At 43.7% G+C, this 22,913-nt stretch overlaps 1 long non-coding RNA gene across 1 annotated transcript in view; it reads left to right on the top strand.

Moving 5' to 3' along the window:
• LOC115075470 overlaps positions 1-21,657 on the top strand; it is a 78,909-nt gene extending 57,252 nt beyond the window's left edge. The window contains exons 2-4 of the long non-coding RNA XR_003852526.1: positions 16,402-16,487; positions 17,593-17,709; positions 20,033-21,657. This is a non-coding gene — a long non-coding RNA (uncharacterized LOC115075470). The remainder of the gene's footprint in view (positions 1-16,401; positions 16,488-17,592; positions 17,710-20,032) is intronic.
• Positions 21,658-22,913: the final 1,256 nt, after the last annotated feature.

Raw genomic sequence — 22,913 nt, 5'->3', positions numbered from 1 at the left:
TCTGCATCTTTTCTGCATCAAATTTCCATGGGACAAAAATTCACTAAGACTTTGCTCCCATTCTGTGTCTGTGGGGAACAAAAAGCTTAAACTTAGATCTTAAGTGCGTTTGCCAAACTTGAGAACAGTTTCTTGAATAGTTAGTTTCTAGGAAAAATGTTGTTACAATTCATAAGTCTGTGTAAACTATTTGATTAAAAGTGTGAATTTTATGACAGTTTGTCAATAGTTTTTTTTTTTTTTCCCCATATGTGCAATATTTAATTCCAGTGTAACATAAAGCAGGCACGTTTAATAGTGGGCAGGTTCTCTTGCTAGCATTGTGACATCACTGGATGTAAACTTGAACCCTATAGTGTGTGCTATGGGGTAGAGTCCTTGACTGAGTGGATGAAGCTGACATTGTGACATCAGCAGGATGTATAGCAAACTACAGTTATTTGCTGTGGGCGGGGTTCTTGTCCAAGTGGTAGGGGTTAGTTTTGACAGCAGGGCATAACAGTACAGTGTCTGAAATGGGCACCTTCTCTGGCTGAGTGGGAGGGGCTAGAATTGTGAAATAAGCAGGGGGTAAGCAGCCTTGAGAAGTGAGACTTACAAGGGAGTATATCCACTGCAATATGTAGGCAAAATATAACTAGGAGCTGTCAGCAGAAAAAGGACCAGGTGGTTCCTCCCAGTCTGCCCATTTGTTCCTGCCTACTGAGCTGTCACAGGTCATATATGATGTGTGGTCATCCCCTCCCTCTGCCAGTAAAGTCTTATGCATGCTTGAATTCTGACATTCCTATAGCCTTTGCTGAAAGCCTGTCCCAGGTATCTGCCACCCTTTTGGTTAAAAAGGGTTTTTTGTCATATTCCTTTTTTTTTTCCATACCCTCTCTTCACTTTATATAATGATTGCATCTTTTATTCTATGCAAGATGCTCCCTGCTGGTACTTTGACACCTGCTAGCTATTTTCTGAATGTTGTATCATCTCTCCCCTTTCCCTTCTTTCTTCTATAGACTACCTCATTATCTTGTACTTGGTGGCCGTATGGGGGTATATTATATCATAGAACACGCATGAACAAAACTGCAAAAGCAAACTTAGTTTTACTAAATGTTGTAAATATATGGAATGAAATCAACCAAGAAACTTCATCATAATGAATATCAATACAAGCACACAACACAGGCATTACGTAGATTAATGAAGTAAATATGATTGTAAGCATAAGAATAAAGAAAAGGTATTATACAAAGAATACTCTCCTCATAGGTCCTCCCTGCTATGAAACATAGAAACATAGAAATGACGGCAGAAGAAGACCAAATGGCCCATCCAGTCTGCCCAGCAAGCTTCCCTCATTTCTTCTCCCATACTTATCTGTTTCTCTTAGCTCTTGGTTCTAATTCCCTTCCACCCCCGCCATTAATGTAGAGAGCGGTGGAGGAGCTGCATCCAAGTGAAATATCTAGCTTGATTAGTTAGAGGTAGTAGGAGTAGTAACCGCCGCAATAAGCAAGCTACACCCATGCTTATTTGTTTTTACCCAGATTATGTTATACAGCCCTTATTGGTTGTTTATCTTCTCCCCTGCCGTTGAAGCAGGGAGCTATGCTGGATATGCGTGAGGTATCAGTTTTTTTCTTCTCCCCTGCCGTTGAAGCAGAGAGCTATGCTGGATATGCATCGAAAGTGAAGTATCAGGCACATTTGGTTTGGGGTAGTAACCGCCGTGACAAGCCAGCTACTCCCCGCTTTGTGAGTGTGAATCCTTTTTTCTTCTCCCCTGCCGTTTAAGCAGAGAGCTATGCTGGAAATTCGTGATGTATCAGTCTTTCTCCGATGCCGTTGAAGTAGAGAGCCATGCTGGATATGCGTCGAGAGTGAAGTATCAGGTACATTTGGTTTGGGGTAGTAACCGCCGTAACAAGCCAGCTACTCCCCGCTTTGTGAGTGCGAACCCTTTTTTCTTCTCCCCTGCCGTTTAAGCAGAGAGCTCTGCTGGATGTGTGAAGTAACAGTTTTTCTTTTCCCCTGCTGTTGAAGCAGAGAACTATGCTGGATATGCATTGAAAGTGAAGTATAAGAATGGAGTGATCAAGCTAGTTGAAAGGCATCAGGAATAGAGGAAGGTGGAGGTAGTAATTTGGATATTTGGTTTGGGGTAGTAACCGCCGTAACAAGCCAGCTACTCCCGTCTTTGTGAGTGCAAATCCTTTTTTCCACATTTCCTCTTGCTGTTGAATCTTAGAGTGATGTTGGAGTCACAGTAACCATGTGTATGTTTATTGACTAAGGGTATTGTCTCCAGGCAGTAGCCATCATTCTGGCGAGTCACCCACTCTTCATTGGCGGCCTCTTGACTTTATGGATCCATTTCGTATCTATGGAATTGTGTATTCTCAAACGAAGGACTGTACGACGTTGGGAACTTCACATGTAGAAGCTATTTGCTCTCTTGTTTGTGGCTCATTCAACGACTCACTGTTGCACACAGCTTTATGAATCTTATTCTCTGACGTTAATCTAGTGTCTGCAAGCATTAGGTATTCTGTTTGCACTTTAACAAAAGATTTACAACCAGCTGGTTAGGAAGGTATTTCAGTACTAGTCTCTGATCTTCCCAGTTGTTAAGAGACACCAGATGTCTTTTGAGATTTTAACTCATTATCAGCTCATTAGAGTCAATACTAGTCTTTGATCATTGGGGCCTGTTCTGATCCATAGCTCTCTTCGTGTCACACAGTCTTCTGGGGGATCTTCTCACATAATCTCCCTCATTTTCTTTGGGTATGACTTCTGGTGCAGGCCATGCACTGTTTTGGTGGCCCTCCTTTTACATACATAAATGATCTCAATTTGGTTTCCCACTTACCTACTAGTTAATCCTACTAGCACGGCAGAAAGGTGACTATGAACAGGCCGAAAACCAACAGAGCCAATTGACAGGTTCAGTGCTTGTCAAGCAAAATTATGCATTCAGTTTCTGGTAGGAAGTTACCCCTTTCAAATCAGTCCTGTAAAACATGCTTAGTAGTTTGGTTTTCCCTTTTAGGTCACTGATTGTCTGCTATTAGAAAGCAGCTAACCCCTATAATATTGTCTGAATGGCTGACTGATAGGGGAAAGTAAGCATACAAAAATGGATTACCAGGTGATTCCCTGCTCATTCAATTCAGTCCGGAACAGAGATCAGGGTCCACAAAGGCAACAGCAAGGTTTTCCTTCTTTGCTTTTCTCTTTCTCAGATAATTCATATGTGCTATGATTAAAACAAGAAATGTTCTGGGGATATGTGTCTGTGTAAGCAACCTCACAAACATCTTTAGTTCTATTGCTCTCGATGCAAAATAGCACTTTTTCACAATCGCCTTCTCCCAGAGCGCGCCTGACCTATTCACACACAGGCCACATCTGAGCGATCGCATTCATGTGCTGATATGTGAAGCACGAAAAGCCATTTCGTATCTTACAAGCTGCATCGAAGCATTTATTTGCAAAAACAGTTGCACACTTGTTACCGTTTGCACCTTGCACGCAGTGTGCAGTTTTCAAACTGCCATTTACCTGGGTAAATACCAATCTGAAAATGCCATCTCTCCATAGGGGTTGCTCCACAATGCACCTGCTTTCACCCCCATAGAGGGGGAGGGAGTTCCTGGAGGCATGTTTAGATCACAGGGGAAGAAAATAGATCACGCAGTTGGCACTTTCACATATACACGCGTTATTTTTCATGGGAAAATTCCACAGCAGAAAAGCAGGTGCACAGGTGTGTAGATACTTTGCCCTGTGGGTTTTCCACCAATTTTCAAAGCCATCAGGTGCACATATGTTCACTTTGAACATTGGTGCAAAGCCAACAAGGCGGTTCGATTATTGCCTTCATGATTTTCACCTCACCCACAACAGAATATGCATCTCAGATCCTGAAACAATCCATGTCATTGGAGATGGTGTTAGGCTCTTAAACGATGCAGGAATCTTCTCCTCAATGCCCTCCCCCTTTTCATCCCTGGAGCAATCCTCTCTCCTCTTCCCCTGCCTTGGGTGCAGATCTTCTTCTCCACCCAGGAGTAATCCTCGCTGCCTTCCTCCCACCGGCAGGAGGAGAGCAGCGGTTTTTTTTTGTTTTTATTTTAACCTCCCTCTGCCTTCTCCACACCAGGATTCAATCTGAAGTTTGAATGCGCAGGTCCCTCTGATCCCGCGAGACTATGCAGTTCTGTACAGTTCAGACCAGACTAGAAGCAAATACGGGTAAGAAGCATTGCTCTTCAGCCAGTGGGGGGTCAGGGGGAGGACTACACTACAGGGAAGTGGAAAGCACTTATACCCATGATGTCAAAGCTCAAGGATTGGCGAGGTCATCCCGATTATTGCGCTAGTGATGGCCCTGGATTCAGGGCACAGTCAAACAGAATCGAGGTATGTGCCAGTGCCTAACGGTGCCCCTGGAAGAGCCCTGTCCTCTTTCTATTCATATTTTATAGAGGTTGTAAACTTATCTACCACTGATCTGTCTTCTTTCTGGGACTCCCCCAAAAGGAACAACCTCGTTCCCGTAACTCTAATAACTTCAATATTCTCTCATTACATTCTGAATTGTCTTCCCAAAATTAATTCTTTTGCACAGAACATTAAGAGATACATTTTGCAAAGCTTAGTCTGCATAAGAAGTTTGATACGTAAGTCACCCACATGTATTTAAGCGGATTTGCAGTAGCCTAAAAATAGATGTGCAAATTCACAGTGAGCATAATAAATCTGGCTGCATGAAGAGACTTCCAGGGATGTTCAAGGCATTAACGATGTACATGCGTAACTTGAATTTTCAAAAGTTTTGTGTGTAAACATCTACAGTGCCTGAATGCAATACACTTTGAGGTGTCCAAAAATAGTGGAATACAAATTTATTTATTTATTTATTTAGATTCTTTTATATACCAAGGTATTAGCATAATGCCTTCACTCCGGTTTACAGTGATATAACAACTTCATACATAAAACTTGTTCATAATGCAAAAACATGTAAAAATGAATAATAAAATCTCGGCAACAGCAGAGTAGAACAGGTTTGAAGAGAACGACTTACAATCAGACTTGTTGATATTTAACAGGATATGTTGGTAGAAAGGGAAATTCATAGGGGTAACAATGTAGAGGAGTGTTAGAGCAATGTATTCAAAGGTTAGCTGGTTAGGTAGAAAGGAAGATCAAATAAATCAAATAAAATAAATCAAATAAATCAAAATAATAATGACTGGCATGTACACAGGTGTAATATCCTGCCTGTATATTTTACTTGCATTACAAGCTGGATACTTGCATCCAGTTTGGGGGTGACTGTTGGTTTGAAAATTGGCCGGCTCATGTTAACAGGATTGTCAGCAGGATTTAGCCTGGAAAGAGTTCCGCTGAATGTGCCCAGGCAAAGTTACATCTGGCTTTCCAACCAGACGTACCCAGCTATCTTTTAGCCATAACGCCGAAAATTAGCACGTGCCATCTAAAGTTCAGCCCCAGTGCCGCATCTTTTCACCCGCTAAATTTTAAATTTTGCGTGGACAGCATGTTCTTGGGGAGCAGGAGGAATCTTCTTTTTTTTTTTTGGTCTGGGTAACTCCAAAAATTACCCATACAAAGCATTTCAGTATCCACCTCAATAATTAAGCTCGTCATCATCGCCTACCTCGTCGTCAAGTGTCCACACCTCTGGCGGTTTTGGAACAGGAAGACTGTCGTCATGCGGCACTGGTCTCTTTGCCGATGCAAGGTTAGGGTACTCAGTAAACTTCCTGTTCTTTGAGTATCCTGACATATTCGTCGTGCAGAAGTAACAGTCAGTTATATGATCTTTCTGTTCCCTCCATATCATTGGGATGACAAACGGCATGGATGGTTGCACACCTTTCAGCCAAGCTCGCAAACTACTGGCGCAAGATGCGCAACATATATGAGGAGCCCGTGCTCTGTCCTGGTCACCAGTTTTGCACCCGAAGTAGACCTCGTATGCCTTCTTAATGAGTGCAAACATACTCCTTTTCTGTGCTTTCAGAGTAAACTCACCACAGATGTAACAAAACGTGTCACGGCTATTACGACATTGGCGTGACATTTCATAAAGTATATGAAATTAAATCCACAAGCTTTAAACTCAACAGTTTTAGCGATACGATTCGCTCATTCACAGTCGTTGCATAGGAGACTAGTCATTGCTGCTGCTTTATTTAAGGCTGCGTCGTCATGGAAACAAGTTGGAATCTTGCAGCTGAGCTGGGGCTTGCCAAAGCAAGTTTTGGCATGATCAGGCAGAGTTTCTTGGTGTATCTTTTAAAAAGTTAGTCTCTGTTACATGTTACGATGCTTATGGCCGTCAAAAATATGACAAGAATTTAAAAAATCATAAAAACTACTGTCCAGCAAGAAAATATATGTACGCGAGATTATGTTTTAAAATTTCACAATTATTGTAACACAAAATTGGCCATTACTCAAAAACCTTACGTGATGTACAAATTTCAAAATAATATCTGTGATCAGCATCAAAAAATCTATTTGGAACACCAAAAAGCCTGAGGGAAACAAAGACTTTGTTTACCAGTGTAATCTTTAAACAGAAATCCAAAGGATTGAAAAAACTGCAAAATGAAACAAATAAGCCAAAATAGTTCCTGTGCACATTTCCTACTATAAGTTCACCTTTTTTTCATAAACACTGAGCCTAATGCACTACGGATTTCTTTCTCATTCCGTGTCTATGGGGGGGTGGGGGACTTAAAAGAGAACCAGGCCCATAGTTTAAATTGACATCCGCACTCACTATCTTTAGTGCCATGAGGGAACCCATTGCTGTTCCTTTAACTTGTTTGTGGTAGCAGCCATCAAAGGGAAAATAATTTATGGAGCATTCTATTTTATCTGGCTTGCACATAAACTCCCTGGGGGAGAAAAGGAGAATCATGTAATATACTGCTAATTAGGTCAGTGACAGCACACCGTGGAATATCTGTGTAATGTGCATCAATGTCCAGAGTAACCAGATGGCTGACATCATTGGCAACAATCTTATATTTTTTTGCTCAGAATCAGTCCCGTTGCACATAAAAGAGCACTGCTGATTGCAGCAGAACATATGGCTTTATAAATCGAGCCACCTCGATGACTAATGGTGCTAAAGACCTCCCTGACTGGAGTTAAAACATTTGCTTCTGCACCGCAGATATTGACAATGATGGTAAATTATGGGAGAGCGTCCACAGGATAGCCTTGGTAGGAAAGGGATTGACGGTTCAAGCAAAAGAGATGGGAACAGGGTGGATGGGGGAGGAACTAGTGTTGGGTTAAATATTCAGTAAGGAGATAATTTTCAAAAGGGATTTGCGTGCGTAAAACCTATGTGCATAAATGGACTTTCTGAGCATAAATGGGCTTTTGAAATTTGCTACGACATGTCTCTTTTACGTGTGTTACTCCTTAGGAGTGAATTTTCAAAGTGTGTGCTCTTCTACCCAAAGTGGAAGAATCTCAACTGGGCGGGACAATTTTGTTTATTTTTTTTCACTGCTGTTGTTTACTATAATACTGTGTTTCTTTGGATGCCTCTTCAATGAAATATTAAACTCTCTGGGGTCGATTTACCCTACCTTAGCATTTAGAAAAGTTTCCAGCAGAATATTTGTTGACTTTGGCAAACAGAAGTCAAGACGACTTATGTTTTAAAAATAATACGGTTCAGAGGTACTGTCTGGGAAAAGTTGTGTAAACTCACTTTAAATGGTTTTTGTGGGGTTTTAGAGCAGATTCCCCACTGCATTCCACCCATTGCATAATATAATGTCAGCTCGATCTGAAACAATTAGTACTAGGATTAGGGGACACTCCATGAAACTTACTGGAAGCAGATTTACAAAAAATTTAAGAAACTATTTTTCTCCTCACACATAGTGACATCATCAGATGGAGCCCGGCACAGAAAACGTTTGTCAAAATTTCTAGAAACTTTGAGTGACTCAACTGAGCATGCCCAGCATGCCACTAGCCACGCGTCCACGCAGCGACCCTCTTCAGTCTTTCTTTTTCCACAAAGCTGAAGCATCGCAGCTGTGGAACTCGCACTTTTTTGCTGTGGAAAATAGCTTTTTTTTCTTTCTTTCCCAAGTCCTGTCAGGTCCCTCTGCGTGTTTTGGTTTTTTTCTCATGGTATCGGTAAGTTTCCTTGGTAGATTACCATGTCTCCTCCCGGTGGCCGCCGGGCATCGACCTCACGCCGTGATTTTTTTCCACGGCATCCTCCAGCTTCTGCCGTTGCCCCCAGTGCCCCCGGACCATGTCCATCTCAGGCTCCCAGGAGGTCTGTGTCCTGTGCCTGGGGGCATTGCATGATGTCTGTGGCTGTGATCTTTGTGCTCAAATGACCCCCAAGGGTCGTTGGGCACGCTTGGAGAAAATGGGAAAGCTGTTCGGTGTTCAGAAATTGGAACCATCTACATCAGCGCTTGGGAATTCGACTCTGCGGGGTAAGGGAGTCTTGGCTACGACCCCCTCGGTGTCCCTTTCACTACTGAACCCCGGTCCAGAAGTAGGAGCGGGGGACCAAGCGAGGGCCATATCCTCATGTTCCAGATCTGGTTCCTCTCCATCTCCCTTGGCTCTGGAGAAGGACCAGGATGAGCACCAGGAAAAGTCTAGGAAGTACCGGCACCGGTCTTCATCCTCAAAGACTTCAGACTACGGGAAGGCACCAACATCAATCATGCCTCCCCTGAATCACTCCCGTGTGGAGGATGTTGTACCCTCTGGACAACCCGAGGAACCTTGGTGATCCCCACTGATAACTGTGAAGGGTTCGGTCCTCCCCCACGGTTCCAGGGTTGAACAGATTCCGCTGCCTCTTCCTCAAGCCATCCTGTCTTTGGCAGCCTTTGAGGAGAAGTTGGAGAGGTGTGTGTGACTGATGGTCGGCCGGGCCCTGCAGGGCATAGAGCCTCCTGTTCCACCAGGACTGCCACCACCGCAGAAGCCATTTCCATTTGTGATTTCGCCTTTGGAGCGGCTGGACCTACTGCTCAGTGTTTTACCAATGCAGCCAGCCCTGATGCCTCGAGTCCCTTCTCTATCAAAGGGTGCATCGCCGCTGCCTCCACCGGTTCCAATTCCAGTGAGTGATTCCTCGGACGAGGAAGGTCCATGGGATTGATGGCGCCCAGGCTGCGCACGATGCCCTGACTGGCGATAGCCCTCACAGAGCCTTCGGAGTCACTGCCCTCGGAGCCATCGATTTTTTTTTTACCCTGGCACTCCTGACGCCTATAGAACCATCGGTGCCGATGCGCCCCTGGATTCCACCGGTGCCTTCGGTGCCTACTTTGGTCCCACAGATGTTTCCGAGGCCTTCAGGGTCTCTGCTTAAGACCCCGGTGGGGGTTCCACCTCAAGTGTCTCCGGGCTTCCAAAGTGAGGAGGATGCCTCCTACGATCCCTGGGAGGGAGAAGGATCTGTTTCCTCCATAGATGAATCTGAGAACTTGCCTTCTGAACCTTCTCCACCAGAGGAGAGATGTAAGTCCCCACCAGAGAATCGTTTGCAGGATTTGTAAAGGCCATGGCGGAGTCAGTGCCTTTCCAGCTTTTAACAGAGCAGGATTCTAGGCATAAAATGCTAGAGATCTTATAATTTAATGATACACCTAAAGAAGTGGTGGCTGTTCCAGTACACAACATTTTTAAGGAGCTTGTCGTCCGGCTCTGGGAACATCTTATCTCCATCCTACCAGTGAACTGGAAGATCAACACTGTCTATCTCGTCCAGCCCACCGGGGGTTTTGAACACCAGCAACTCCCACACTAGTCGGTAGTGGTGGAATCAGCCTTGAAGAAAGCAAAGAGGCTCTCGACTCATGAGTTGGCTTCCCTGGGTTGTGAGCACAGGGCTCTGGATGCTCTTGGATGGCGGATATTCCAGGGCTCAATGTTGGCAGCCAGGATTGCCTGCTATCAACTTTATATGGGCCAGTACTCCAGAAACCTCAGGAAACAGGTCCAAGATTTGGTGGAATACCTTCCACAACAGTTTCAACAGGGCCTGGAGTGTGACAAACATGGATTCCGCTCTGCATATGACGTGTTTTGAAACCGCACTGAGGGTTGCAATGGGGCTTGTTGCGTGGCCTGGCTTTGCGCTTCCGACCTCCATTCCAAGTTCAGGATCGTCTGGCAGACCTCCCCTGTACAGGGGAGAACTTCTTCGGGGACAAGATTAAAGAGGAGTAGCCCAGCTGAAGGACTATCACAAAACCCATCAGCAATTTCAGCCAGCACATCGGACATCCAGCCTTCAGGCAAGAAGCCTCCCAGGCAATACACAAGACGCCCTTTCTACTGGCTACAAAAGTATTGATCTGAGGGCATTAAACCATTTTCTTATCAGAGAAAAATTCAAGATGGTCTCGTTGGGAACTCTGGTACCTCTTCTCAGAACTGGGGACTGGCTCTGCTCCCTCAATCTCAGACGCATATGCCCATATTTCCATTTTTCCCGCAGATCGGAGGTATCTACGATTCATGGTAGAAGGGGAGCACTGTCTGTATCGGGTGCTGCCTTTTGGACTGGCGGCACTCCACGTCTTCACAAAATGCCTGGCATGATGGGTGGGGGGGGGGGGGGGGGGGGCAATGGGTACACATCTTCCTCTACCTCAATGATTGGCTCATCAAGAGCGACTCTAGACAGGGTGCATATGTGTTCTGGAGGACCTGGGATTTCTAATCAACTACCAGAAATCTCATCTCCAGCATTCACTGCAGTTGGACTTTATCTGAGTCAGGTTCAATACGGTTCATAGGAAGGCCTTCTTGCCTGAGACGGAGTGAGAACCCTTGCTTCCCTGGTAAGGGTAATTTCCTGCTTCCCTCACGTTTCAGCACACCAGTTTCTGTGCCTTTTGGGGCACATAGCAGTGACGGTTCACATCACACCATTTGCTCAGCTACACGTGCAGGGCGCAGTGGACATTGCGCTCACAGTGGTGCCAAGCCACCCAGGATCTTCAGGCTCGCATCTTAGTCACCACTCCACTTTGGCGGTTCCTTATGTGGTGGGAGACCCTATCCAACCTGGAGAAGGGGATGCCTTTTTGGGTATCAGCCCCAGATTGTCCTCACCACAGATGTCTCACATGGGTTGGGGAGCCCAAACTATAGGAGCCCAAACTAGGCAGGAGCAGTATTTCCAGATAAACTTCCTGGAGCTGCGGGTGATCCATTACACCCTATAGGAATTCCGGAAGCACAACCAACAAAGTAGTCCTTGTTCAGACTGACAATCAATGTGGTATTTAAATAATTTGGTCCTGGGCTCTCGTAAGAGGCATCTTTCTCCGACCCGTGTACCTCCCGGTGACAGACAACATCCTGGCAGACTTGTTGAGTCGGGCCTTCCAACCCTACAAAGAGTCTCTGAATCAGGAGATCGCAAACTGCATCTTCCTCCTGCGGGGGATCCCAGACATAGATCAGTTCACTTCCCTGGAGAGCAGGCAAGTGGATCGGTTCTGCTCCCTGGTCAGTGGGCAGGGGATGTCAGATGCCTTTTTAGAGCACTGGAGCACTAACCTCCTGTATGCTTATCCTCCCTTGCCACTGGTCTCGGACGTTTCAAAAGCAGGACCGAGGCACCATGATCCTGATTCCTGCTTTTTGGACTCACCAGATATGTCTCACACTTCTGTGGGAACTGGCCTCCCACCCTTCAATTTGGCTGGGGACTGTTCCAGACCTGATCATGCAGGACCAGGGCAGGCTGTGCCACCCCAACTTCCGAGCCTTGTCCCTCACAGTTTGGATGGTGACTGGGTGACCATGCAGATCCTGGGCCTTTCAGATGGTGTATCTCGGGTTCTGTTAAAGTCTAGGAAACCTTCCACGAGGAGATCTTACAATCTCAAATGGAAGATGTTCTCTGTTTGATGTGAAGGGCATGGTTTGAGCCTGTTCTCACGTCCCACACCAAAGCTTTTGGACTACCTGTTATACCTCTTGAAAACCATTTCGGTGAGGGTTTACCTCAGTGCCATTGGGGCATATCATCAGGATGGATGGCACCTCCATTTCCATCCATCCACTTGTAAGGCATTTCATGCGAGGCTTATTGCAGCTTAAGCCTCTGACGCGGCCCCCAGTGGTCTCGGCCCCTGGGATCTTGCGTTCTGAAGTACTTATCCTGGAAAGCTATCTTCTTGGTCGCGGTCACCTCAGCACGCAGGGTCAGTGAGCTTCAGGCTTTACTGTCATATCCACCTTATACAAAATTTTGTCATAAGGTGGTTTTGCATATACACCTGAAGTTCCTCCCAAAGTTGGTCACGGAATTCCATCTCAATCAATCCATTGTCTTGCCTACCTTTTTTCCAAGACCGCATGCCTCCCAGGGTGAACACACTCTGGATTGTGAAAGGGTCCTGGCTTTTTACCTGGAACGAACAGAACCTCACTACCAGTCCAGTCAACTTTGTCTCCTTTGACAGGAACAGGTTGGGGGTCGCAGTGTCCAAACAGACCTTATCCCTTTGGCTAGCAGATTGTATTTCTTTCTGCTGTGCACGAGCAGGACTATAACTTGAGGGCCACATCAAAGCTCATTTGGTCCGAGGCATGTCAGTTTTGGTGGCTCACTTGCCCGTTTCGGTGGCTCACTTGCATGCAGTACCCATACACAAGTTATGCAAGGCAGCGACTTGGAATTCGCTCCACATATTCACCTCTCATTATTGTCTGGGCAAAGATGGACGATGTGATGGTCATTTCGGTCAGTCAGTCCTCCGTAATCTATTTCATTCTTGAAAACTCAACTCTTCCTACCTTAGGCCCTTTCTTTGGGTGCAGGCTTGCTCTAGTTGTTGTGCATTTTGCACCTGTTAAAGGCTGCGTATGTTTGGAACAGCCTGTAGCTACATATTCACCCATGTGTGAGGACCACATCCTACTTGTTCTTGAAGAAAGCAGAGTTGCTTATCTGTAACGGGTGTTCGCCAAGGACAGCAGGATGGTCGTTCTCACGAAATCCGCTCGCCACCCTGCGGAGTTGGGTTTCTTTTGGTTTGTTATTTTATTTTCACGAACTCTGTTATAAGACTGAAGAGGGACCCTGCGTAGACGTGTGGATAGTGGCCAGGCTCCATCTGATGATGTCACGCATGTGTGAGGACTAACATCCTGCTGTCCTTGGATAACACCTGTTACAGGTATGCAACTCTGCTATTCACGATGCACAATTAAGCTGTGTAATTTGTTGCTGGAGGATGTAGTCAGGACTGGTAGTATAGCTGGGTTTAAAAAAAAAAACAGGTTTGGACAAACTTCTGAAGGACAGGTCCATTATCAGTTGTTATCCAGATGGACGTGGGAACACTACCTGTTACTTCTGGGAATGAATGACATGGAGTGGAGCCTCCCCATCAGAATCTGCCAAGTACTTCCAAGTAGCCCATATTGGCCACTGTTTGAGACAGGATGCTAGGCTCGGTGAACCATTGGTCTAACCCAGCATGGCACTTCTTATGTTCATATTATAATATGCATGACCTTCATTATCACTTTCTGAATATTCAAAGTCCATCTCCTGAGATCACCAACATCTGGAATTGGATGGAAGAAGCACATTGATCATCCTGCCACTGTGATGTTAGCACAGGGTATGGGCAAGAAATCAAAATCTCTCAGCCACACTTTCATCGCCAGACTGCCTTACTTAAATATGTTATAAACTGGTTATGCCCTATAGGAAACAATGGAGAAAGTGATAAAAGCAAGGAAAATGTATAAACCTTTCATTATTTTTTTTAATAGAAATAATTGTATTTAGAAGTAGCAAAGGGCCTTATTTACTAAGGCTTTGTCCCCTTTCTATGTGTGAAGGAAAAGCCTTAGCAAATCAAGTTCAAAGATTGTTTTGGAGTAGTAAAGGAAGTTTGACATTTATGGTAAACTCTCACATCACACACTCTGTCTTGCCCTCACTCCCTCAGTAGCTGCTTAGAATGGTAACATGGTTAAGTGGAATCTAAGAATTTTTCAATAAATTAATAAACAAATCTCTCCACTAAAATGTGGCAAACTGCAAAAAATCAACTGATCAGCCAGCCAGAGTTAGTGGCTAGTAACAGGAAGAGCTCTTACGCTTCCAAAGGGAGACCTAAGTAATATCCCCAGAAATTACTGACCAATAATGTGCCAATCTACAAACTGCTCACTGCCACAGACACAGAGACAGAATATGCGATCACATAGACATTAATAACATCATCACAACAGAACAAAGTCAAAAAGAGGAGCATGGGAAACTGAAGACCAATTGATGCTAAATAAAGCCATCATGGCCAGCTGTTAGAAAAGTCAAAAACTCAGTATAGCAGGGCTTGTCTATGAAAAAGATTCTGATAGTATTTATTTAAAAACTTTTAGCCAACTTCTCAGCGGATAACAATATTACCTCCACAATCAATCAATAGAACAGACTCAATGCATTAAAATAAAAAAAGTAAAACAGAACAGACAGGCATAAAACAGCTGAAGGTGCTACTCTGCAAGCCTATATAGGTTAGTTGGCAACCAAACATCAATAACTACCCAAAAGCCTTGAATAAGGTTGAACGTACTCAATGGCAGAGTTTAAAAGTGATGATTAAAAAAAATATATAAATCCATAATTGCTAAAGGTGCCCAGTTATGTGTATGGGCAAGATGGATAATAGCCAGATACCCCTAAACTAACTGTGCCCAAAACTTTGCTTCCATTTTGGGCATTTTACGATGCTATTTCCCAGCAAACCAAGTATAATAACTACTGCTAGGTAAGAGGCAACCTGATGTAGTCAGCAAAAGCAGTTGTTGTGAGTTTTTTTTTTTTTTTAATAATTTCCTAAACCAAAGTAGAGTCGTGTCCAATTTAATAAAATCAGGAAAGTCATTCCAATGCAAAGGGACAGTTACTCCAAATATTGTTTCACAGGATTTGCCCAGATGGACTTGCTTAAAAGCTTGAATGTCAGGCAGGCTCTGAAAAGAGGAGGGAAGAGGATATAATGGCATTCATTTTTGCGGGTTAAAATGTGCGCGTCGGGCGTACTTTTTTTTTTTTTTTGCATCGGGGAAATAGCTAATAGCCTCTAACATGAATTTGCATGTGCTGAGCGCTATTAGCTACATACTCAGTTGGACGCGCATTTTGGACAAGCTAACCTCCATTTTGCATCGGGGGGGGGGGGGGTTATGGACGCGCGTCCAAAACGCGCATCCAGTCGCACGATGAGCCACGCACTGTGGCCAGCGCGCAGTATTGCAATTGGCCTGCTTGTATGCAAGGAAAAGTGTGCACAGGTGTCAACAATGCTCAGACGTTTACCCAGAGGAAAAGTAAGTGGGATCAGAGGTGGGCGTTAGGTCAGCGGAGGCAACAATGTCTGCAGTTTTGCCTTTTCAGAACTATCTGTGCTGTCTTTCAATGGGGGGGGGGGGGGAGTATTCACAGAAAAAGGAAGATCACATTTCTGTGGGCACATTTTTCCCTCTGCAGTTTTCCGCTGGAAAGTCTGCTCTCCATTTTGAGAACAGATGCAAAGTCCGCAGGCAGGAGTATCTGCGGGTTTGGCAGCGATCAGCCTGTTTTTGAAAATTGCCTCCACATTGACGTTTGCAATGATTTGTGGGCCCAGCTTCCCCTGTTAGCCTGAGCGCGAAGTTTTAACATAAATACTGCAAATAAATCTCGCCTGTTAAGTTTCATCGTGTGACAAAATGGTGGAAAGGACCAGGCACGTGTGTGTGTGTGTGATTATTCATGTGCATCCAAAATTCAAAACACAATGCATAAACAAAACAGTTATGAAAAATCACTGCTAATGCTGTGATTCTTATTTTATTAGGGCAATGGGGCTTACTTTACTTTTTAATGCATGCTTTAAATGATTTCTGTGTTGGTTCCAGTCAGTTCTTTTAAGAAAAAAAAATGCATAAAAGAAAATAGCATATTATCATGAAATGGCAGGCATGCCCAAAATGCTTTCATTAATCAAGATCAATATTATTTACAAGTCCTAATTCAGGGTCTTTGCTCATGTTGTTGCCTTATTTTATTTCCCCTTGACATTGCAAACATTGGCTGGAATACAGTCTCATGGAATATATATAAAATGAACAGAAAGCTGATAAGATAAATCTGAGAATGCCTTCTGTGCTTTCTCCGGGGTTGATCACAGCAGGGTCCGGGAGATTGACCTTTAATTCTTGGAGTCTCCAGTAAAATCCCGAAAGGCTGGCAACCCTATTATCATTCGTAATACATGCAATTAAATATTACATGTAAAAATGCTTTTCCTAACATGTTTTGCTTTGCTTTTTTTTTTTTCTCTTCAGATCCCACTTCTTGCTTAAAGGGGTTTCGCTCGGGTCTACTGCACCAGAACACCATAGAATGAGTTTTCCGCAGAAAGGAGTGGTGGGTACGTTGCATGGGGTGGGGGATGGGAGGGGGCATATCTGGCACACAGGTCACTATCTTTCATCTTTTTTAGTTGTTTGCATGGCGGTATGCGTATCTCTGTCTGCAGGTGTGAATGCATGGTACTGTCTCTGATTTCTGACAGTATGGGCCTGATGCAATAAAGTGCGCCTGGCTACCTCACGGGCCACTGAGCGGTTGGATGCCACTAGGCTAACCCCCAATGCAATAAGGGGATCAATGCATCCAAAACGCACGTCCAAACAAAGACTTAGCTGATAGCGCTCATCACGTGTAAATGCCAGATAGATGAGGCTATTAGATATTGACCCCCGATGCAAAAAAGAATCGCTGTGCGCCAATGCGGACCTTTTAACCAGTCAAATTTTAATGCCTGCCTCGGAACTGGCGTAAAGTCTTGTTGTGCGGCAAGGCCCAACTAAAAAAATATTAATTAAAAAAAAAAAAAAGGCTTTGTGGACAAAAGAACTTTCTGGCCAATTAATTAGCTGCTGTGGGATGATGAGATGGATGCTCGTAACCCGCACCCGATGCCAAGGAGACGCTAGGATGCGCACAATTTATCCCTAGCGCGTCCTTTTTTAGCACGGCTGCTCATTTGATTATTGCATCGGGGGCCCAGGAGAGGGGGATGTGCGTGCATTGAAAAAGCGGGCGACCGGTTTGGACGCGCGTTTTTACGCGTAAGATATGGCATTGGCATGGGTGCTGCGTCCGTTTCATCCATACAAGTCCAGCTCGCTCATTGCAATGCGCCATTAATCGTCCCTCGCTATGCCATCGATGATGTGTGCATGCTGTGTATGGTAGCCATGTTTAGCTGTGAGAAGGAGTTGCCATTCCGTCATTTCGTCGTCGCTAGGAGCAAGTACGGTGCTGGAAATTTCTGTAAACTTCTGGTTTCTAATAATGCACCGCTAGGGAACAGATGCTTTCTGCCATCCTTTTGTCAGCCTTTGCTGTGTTACTCTTTCTCGGTCGCTCCCTGCATCTGTTTCTTTCCCTGATCTGTAGGAAAGGTGTTGGAGATGGAATTTGTGGGTGGTTAGCTAGGATTCATGGAAGGGTTTGTCTTCTCTTTTTAGAGTCTCACAGGAGCAGAATTAACATCAGGAAGAGGAAAAGCACAAGGGAGACCGCCGTCTAGCAGACAAAGGAGATGGCTCCAACCACACCTCACTCGCATCAACCAGGAAACAACTGTGGGTGTAACTTTTATCTCTTTTTTTATTTTTTTGGGTGACTGCTTGTGGTTTATGTGAATAAATTTGCTTTATTGTTTTGTACATCAGTTGTTCTGTGGCCTGTTTTTTGTTTTTTTTTGTTGTTGTGCTGATTATGGCTGAAGTTGGTTTACTTTGAATTGAGTTTTTGTTTGTGGTGTGGTTTAACTGTGTTTACAATAGCTCATGCATGTGATGAAGATGTGCTTATATGTAGTAGCATTATAAATTGCCAGTCTGAGTGAGTGATTCATTCTTGCTGTAGTAGTAGTACCGAGACTAGTGTCTGTGTCTTGTGATCCCCCTATAGTCCTGGGGGTCCTATGTGCCACTGATGTGCTATGTGTACTTGTAAAAAAAAAAGTATATACAGATAGAAAGTGTATGGAGCATAAGTGTGAGTTTGCGAGGGGTGTGTGTGTGTGGGTAAGAGGGAAAGTTTAATGCTGTTGAGAAAGGAAGGAAAAATAAGCTTTGAGGATAAGCGTATTCTGTCTCCGCTCTGCATTTCCTATGCACGGCTTCAGTGGATACTAAATTCAGTCCTTACTTGAAGGCAGAGGGGGCCCCGCTTCTTCAAACTTTATTAACGGGTAAAACAAGTAACTGAACATTACAGCAACTACAAGAATAAGGACAGGCAGAATGAAAATAATTACGTAGGGTTGGCCAGGTTAGCTTCTGTTTCACATAGGCTTCGCCAGTTACGGACCAGAGGTAGAGAAAAATTCCCAGGCACCCCCTGCTTCAGTCAGAGTTAACCCTTTTAGAGCCAGAGCACTGGATACAGCAGAAGCTTTGAACATGCAGACTGACCACCAGTTATCAGTGCAGCAGCAAACACAGAAACTGTACTGAGAAAAGCATGCACTATATATTATTATTTAAAGAAACCGAAAAGGCACTGGAAGCAAGACAACCGTGAATAAATAGGAAAGCATTTGTGCAAAAGCTATTTCTAAAAAGACGAGTGTCATGATCTCTGGGGAAAAGGTACTACTGGCCCTTTAAAAATGACTTTTGCCTGGGAAACATTAGCCAGTGTTTAAAAGCAGGGGGGTTGTTTAAAAAATGTTGAAAGCATGTTAGTTGATAAGGCAGAAAGGTTTCTTTCAGTTAGCTACAGTTGCTACATTTTTTGAAGGGGTGAATAAACACATGGATAAAGGTGAGCCAGTAGATGTGGTGTGTTTGGATTTTTAGAAGGCGTTTGACAAAGTCCCCCCATGAGAGGCTCCTAAGAAAATTACAAAGTCATGGGATAGGAGACTATGTCCTTTCGTGGATTGCAAGTTGGTTTAAAGACAGGAAACAGAGAGTAGGATTAAATGCTCTGTTTCCTCAATGGAAAAAGGTAAACAGTGGAGTGCCTCAGGGATCTGTACTAGGACCGGTGCTTTTCAATATATATATATAAATGATCTGGAAAAGGATAAGATGAGTGAGGTGATCGCATTTTCAAATTTCACAAAATTATTCAGAGTAGTTAAATGTGATAAATTGCAGGAGGACTTTGTTAGAATTGAAGATTGGGAGTTCAAATGGCAGATGAAATTTAATGTGGACAAGTGCAAGGTGATGCATGTAGGGAAAAATAACCCTTGCTGTACTTATATGGTTAGATTCCATATTAGGAGTTACCAGATGTTTGGCCTTTACTGGTCAAAGAGATTTGAGTGAATCGAGCCCTCTCTGAGTCAGGTAATCCTGTACCAAGAAAGGACAAATATCTGTTCTCATTCTGAACTCAAGAGGATTCCTAACATATTTCTTAGAAAAAAAATATTATCTTGCAATTCCTATTCTCCTATATATTTAAATTAGGCAGGAGATTAAATAAATAATCATATGATCCTACTTTTATAAGAGAAGCATCGGGAGTCCTCTTTCCGAGAGTATCTGAAATGTTGGTCCTCTCAGACCAGTCTTTGGAGAACATTTTGCACATGGAATAAACATAAGAAAACATCATTTGTCAGCTGTTCTGTACTTAAAAAGGGCTTTATAGCATAGAGATAAGTCAGGACTGTGATTTAGAGTTGTGTAGCGAAGCTGCTACCATACTTGATCTCATTTGCGTAATTGACCTTTCCCTCACTATCATGAGCGCTAAACGTCATACCAGAGTATTACAGAGTGAACATAAGAGGATTTTATGTTCTCTTTCATTCACACAACATGTTATAAAATTAAATTACTGTTGGCAGGCATTCTCTGCTAGATCACTGTAGATTCTTTACTTTTTCCTGCTTTTGGTCTTGCAAAGGAGAGTGTTGTAAACTCCAGCAAATTCTTTTCACAGGGTATCACAGGAGGAAGTCACAAGAGGAAGCCACTGCTTCTATGTTCAGTTGACCAAATGAGATAGGAAGATAGGCTTGCACTGGAAAAATGACTGCCCAGCAATAAATGAGGTATGGGAGGGGGACAAAACCTGCCATCATGCAAAAATTCCAATATTGTTTGGTTTAATTTGTGTCCGTTGCTAAGGAAACTGCAGCAGAAAATGCAAAAGACCACGCATCCGTACAACGTCAACCAACCGCGCCTTTTCAGATGTACTGTTTGAAGTTCTATGGGGACTACAGTGGAGTTTGTGTGTGTGTGTGTGCAGGATAAGAATAAAAAATGCATAGGAAAATGGGGAATTCTAAAACTTAATGAAGATGACAAGGTATAGACATGGCTTACAAAAGAATTGTATTAGTAAAGAAAATATGGCTGAATTAATGGAGTCTGTAATGGTGGAGCATGGATGTGAGGGTAAATGAATAAAGGATTACATGAATGGATAGGCAGCTGAACTGAGGAGTGATGGATGGGTATATAATGGCATCTAGACGTGATGAATGGACATATGGCTGCAAAGGTGATGGATTAATGGAGAGGCAATGGACAGTTGGACAGATGATTATGTATGGATAAATACCTGAATAAAGAGGGTTAGATGGATAGACAGATGATAGAGCAATGAACAGAAGAGCAGATGACTGGATATAGAGATAACTATAAAGCTAATGGATGGATGTACAGATGGATGGAACAATAATGGATGCAGCATTTTAGAAAGAATAACAAATGCATTTTCATTGATCTTGTGGGTGTTTATATCCTAAGAACCTTTGGCGTTGCATTTATGTATTAAATTAGGGTTGGGTTTTTTTTAATGGGGTAGAGGTACAACACGGCAATATATGTGTTACTTTTCTCCCTCTCTCAAGAATCTCAAAGGTGCCCCAATTCCCCAGCCACAGTCATTGGGTAAGAAAAGTCTTACATCCGTGCCTCTCCACAGCTGCCCAAACAGCAAACAGAAATGCATTATCTTAACAAAGTGTTTGCTTCTTGGCATCCCTGTTGGATGTAAGACTCAGTTTTGGCAGTAAAGGACTCCTCCCTATCTTGCATGTGAGCATTATAATAAAAGCACTATCCTACTTTGGACTAGTAACTATGGCTGCAGATATACTGCCTGTGGGGACAACAAATTACACAAATACCTGCAGCATGAAGATGGTTACTTAGTTATATATTTGATTTATATTCATGTATGTGTTCTATCATTTGAAAGAACGTTGTGCTGAACAAGTAAATGGGGCATATATCACTTCAAGAAGCCACAAGCATTTTTATTGCATGAGATATAGATGAGTAGCAAACTAGTGATTTACTTTTCTATGGTGTTGCCTGTATGGTTAAGTATAGCCTTAATAATTCAATAGCTTTAAAAGACAATAGCCATGTTTTTTTCTTACAAATTATATATATGGTTATTTATCTCCACATGCAGTGTTAAGATCCTATTTTTAATTTTTTAAAACAATAGAAATTGTTCTTTAGACTTGCCAGGAAAGAAGGAAGGAATGTGCACGCAGAGCTGTAAAGTAGCAGTTCCCATTGAAATGCCTCTATTAAAATATAGCAGTTTTCCTGCCTTTTTGAAAAAATATCATTGTGCACCCAAATGTCGCTCTGTACTCTATACTAATTCTTAAATTAGAAGTCCCACAGAGCAACAGTGTTGAACTCCAGTCCCCGATGGCTACCAACAGGTCTGTTTTCAGGCTATCCACAATGCAAATCGTGAAAATTGTTTGCATGCAGTGGCTGTACCTTTTTAGTTATCCTGGAAACCCAGTTTGTTGGTGGCCCTTAAGGACTGGAGTTTGATGTCCCTGTCGTACATCCTGCATGGGTTTGGTAGCTGTCAATCACAGTGGCGACCTGCCCCCTGTTTCTAGGATTGGGTGACGACTTTCTGTTTACTTCTCTGCTGATGGGACAGTACCGTAAGAAAATGGGAAGTAGAAACATGACGCCGGAAGATAGGAACAACTCTGGCTTTAGCAAACGGTAGCAAAAGCCCCACTGGGGGGGGCGATGCAATAAGACATGCATTGAAAATGGGGGCTCGTATTGAGCGCCTGTTTTCCTAACAGCGCACACAGCCACTTCCCCTGGGCACCCGATGCAGTATTTTAAACGAGGGGCTGCGTAAAAAAAAAAAAAAAAAGACGCGCTGAGGAGGATTGCGCGTCCCCAGCACCCAAATGCATCGGGCGCCCACGGTTGCAACGGGCACTCAATACGAGCGTCCGATTTTTATCCCACTTCTTCCGGCCGATTTTGCTGAGGTTGCTGAAGATATCCATAGCTAAGCGCCACTTGCTATGGGTGTCTAAATTGTATGTGCAACTTTCCTCACTCTAAATGATGTCAAATTTTCACTGAGGTGAACTGTGCTGTTCGAACGTCTCACTCTGCATGTCAAACTGGCCCCAAAACCCTACGCCACCACCAAAACCTCACCTTGAGTTACTAGCTGGCCCTCCTACAGCAGTATAAATAGTTGACTACTATGTGTACCACCCCAGAGTAAGTGTCTCTCTCACTCTCTCTCCCCCCTCTGCCCAAAAATGTGCCAAATTTGCATGCGCGCTGCGACGAATATCAAATTTATGGCGTTAATCTATAACACATTTTGATGAATGACCCTGTTAGCCAGATAGCTGAATCCGCCCTGCAACTGTGCTGGCAGAGTCTGCCACAGGCGTGACTCCAAGGTCAGAGTGGCTAGTACACGGACAGGTTGTAATTGGAACAGCGTAGGGCATCTTCTGCCTGTAAATCGCCTAGGCCTCTCTGTGGTAGGCGATCAATAAATTTTAATAAATGAGAGATGG

This window comes from Rhinatrema bivittatum, chromosome 13 (assembly GCF_901001135.1).
Source record: "Rhinatrema bivittatum chromosome 13, aRhiBiv1.1, whole genome shotgun sequence".
In the NCBI taxonomy this organism is placed as follows: Eukaryota; Metazoa; Chordata; class Amphibia; order Gymnophiona; family Rhinatrematidae; genus Rhinatrema; species Rhinatrema bivittatum.
The sequence above is the reverse complement of the archived record's forward strand: the minus strand, read 5'-3'. Positions and strand labels throughout refer to the sequence as shown.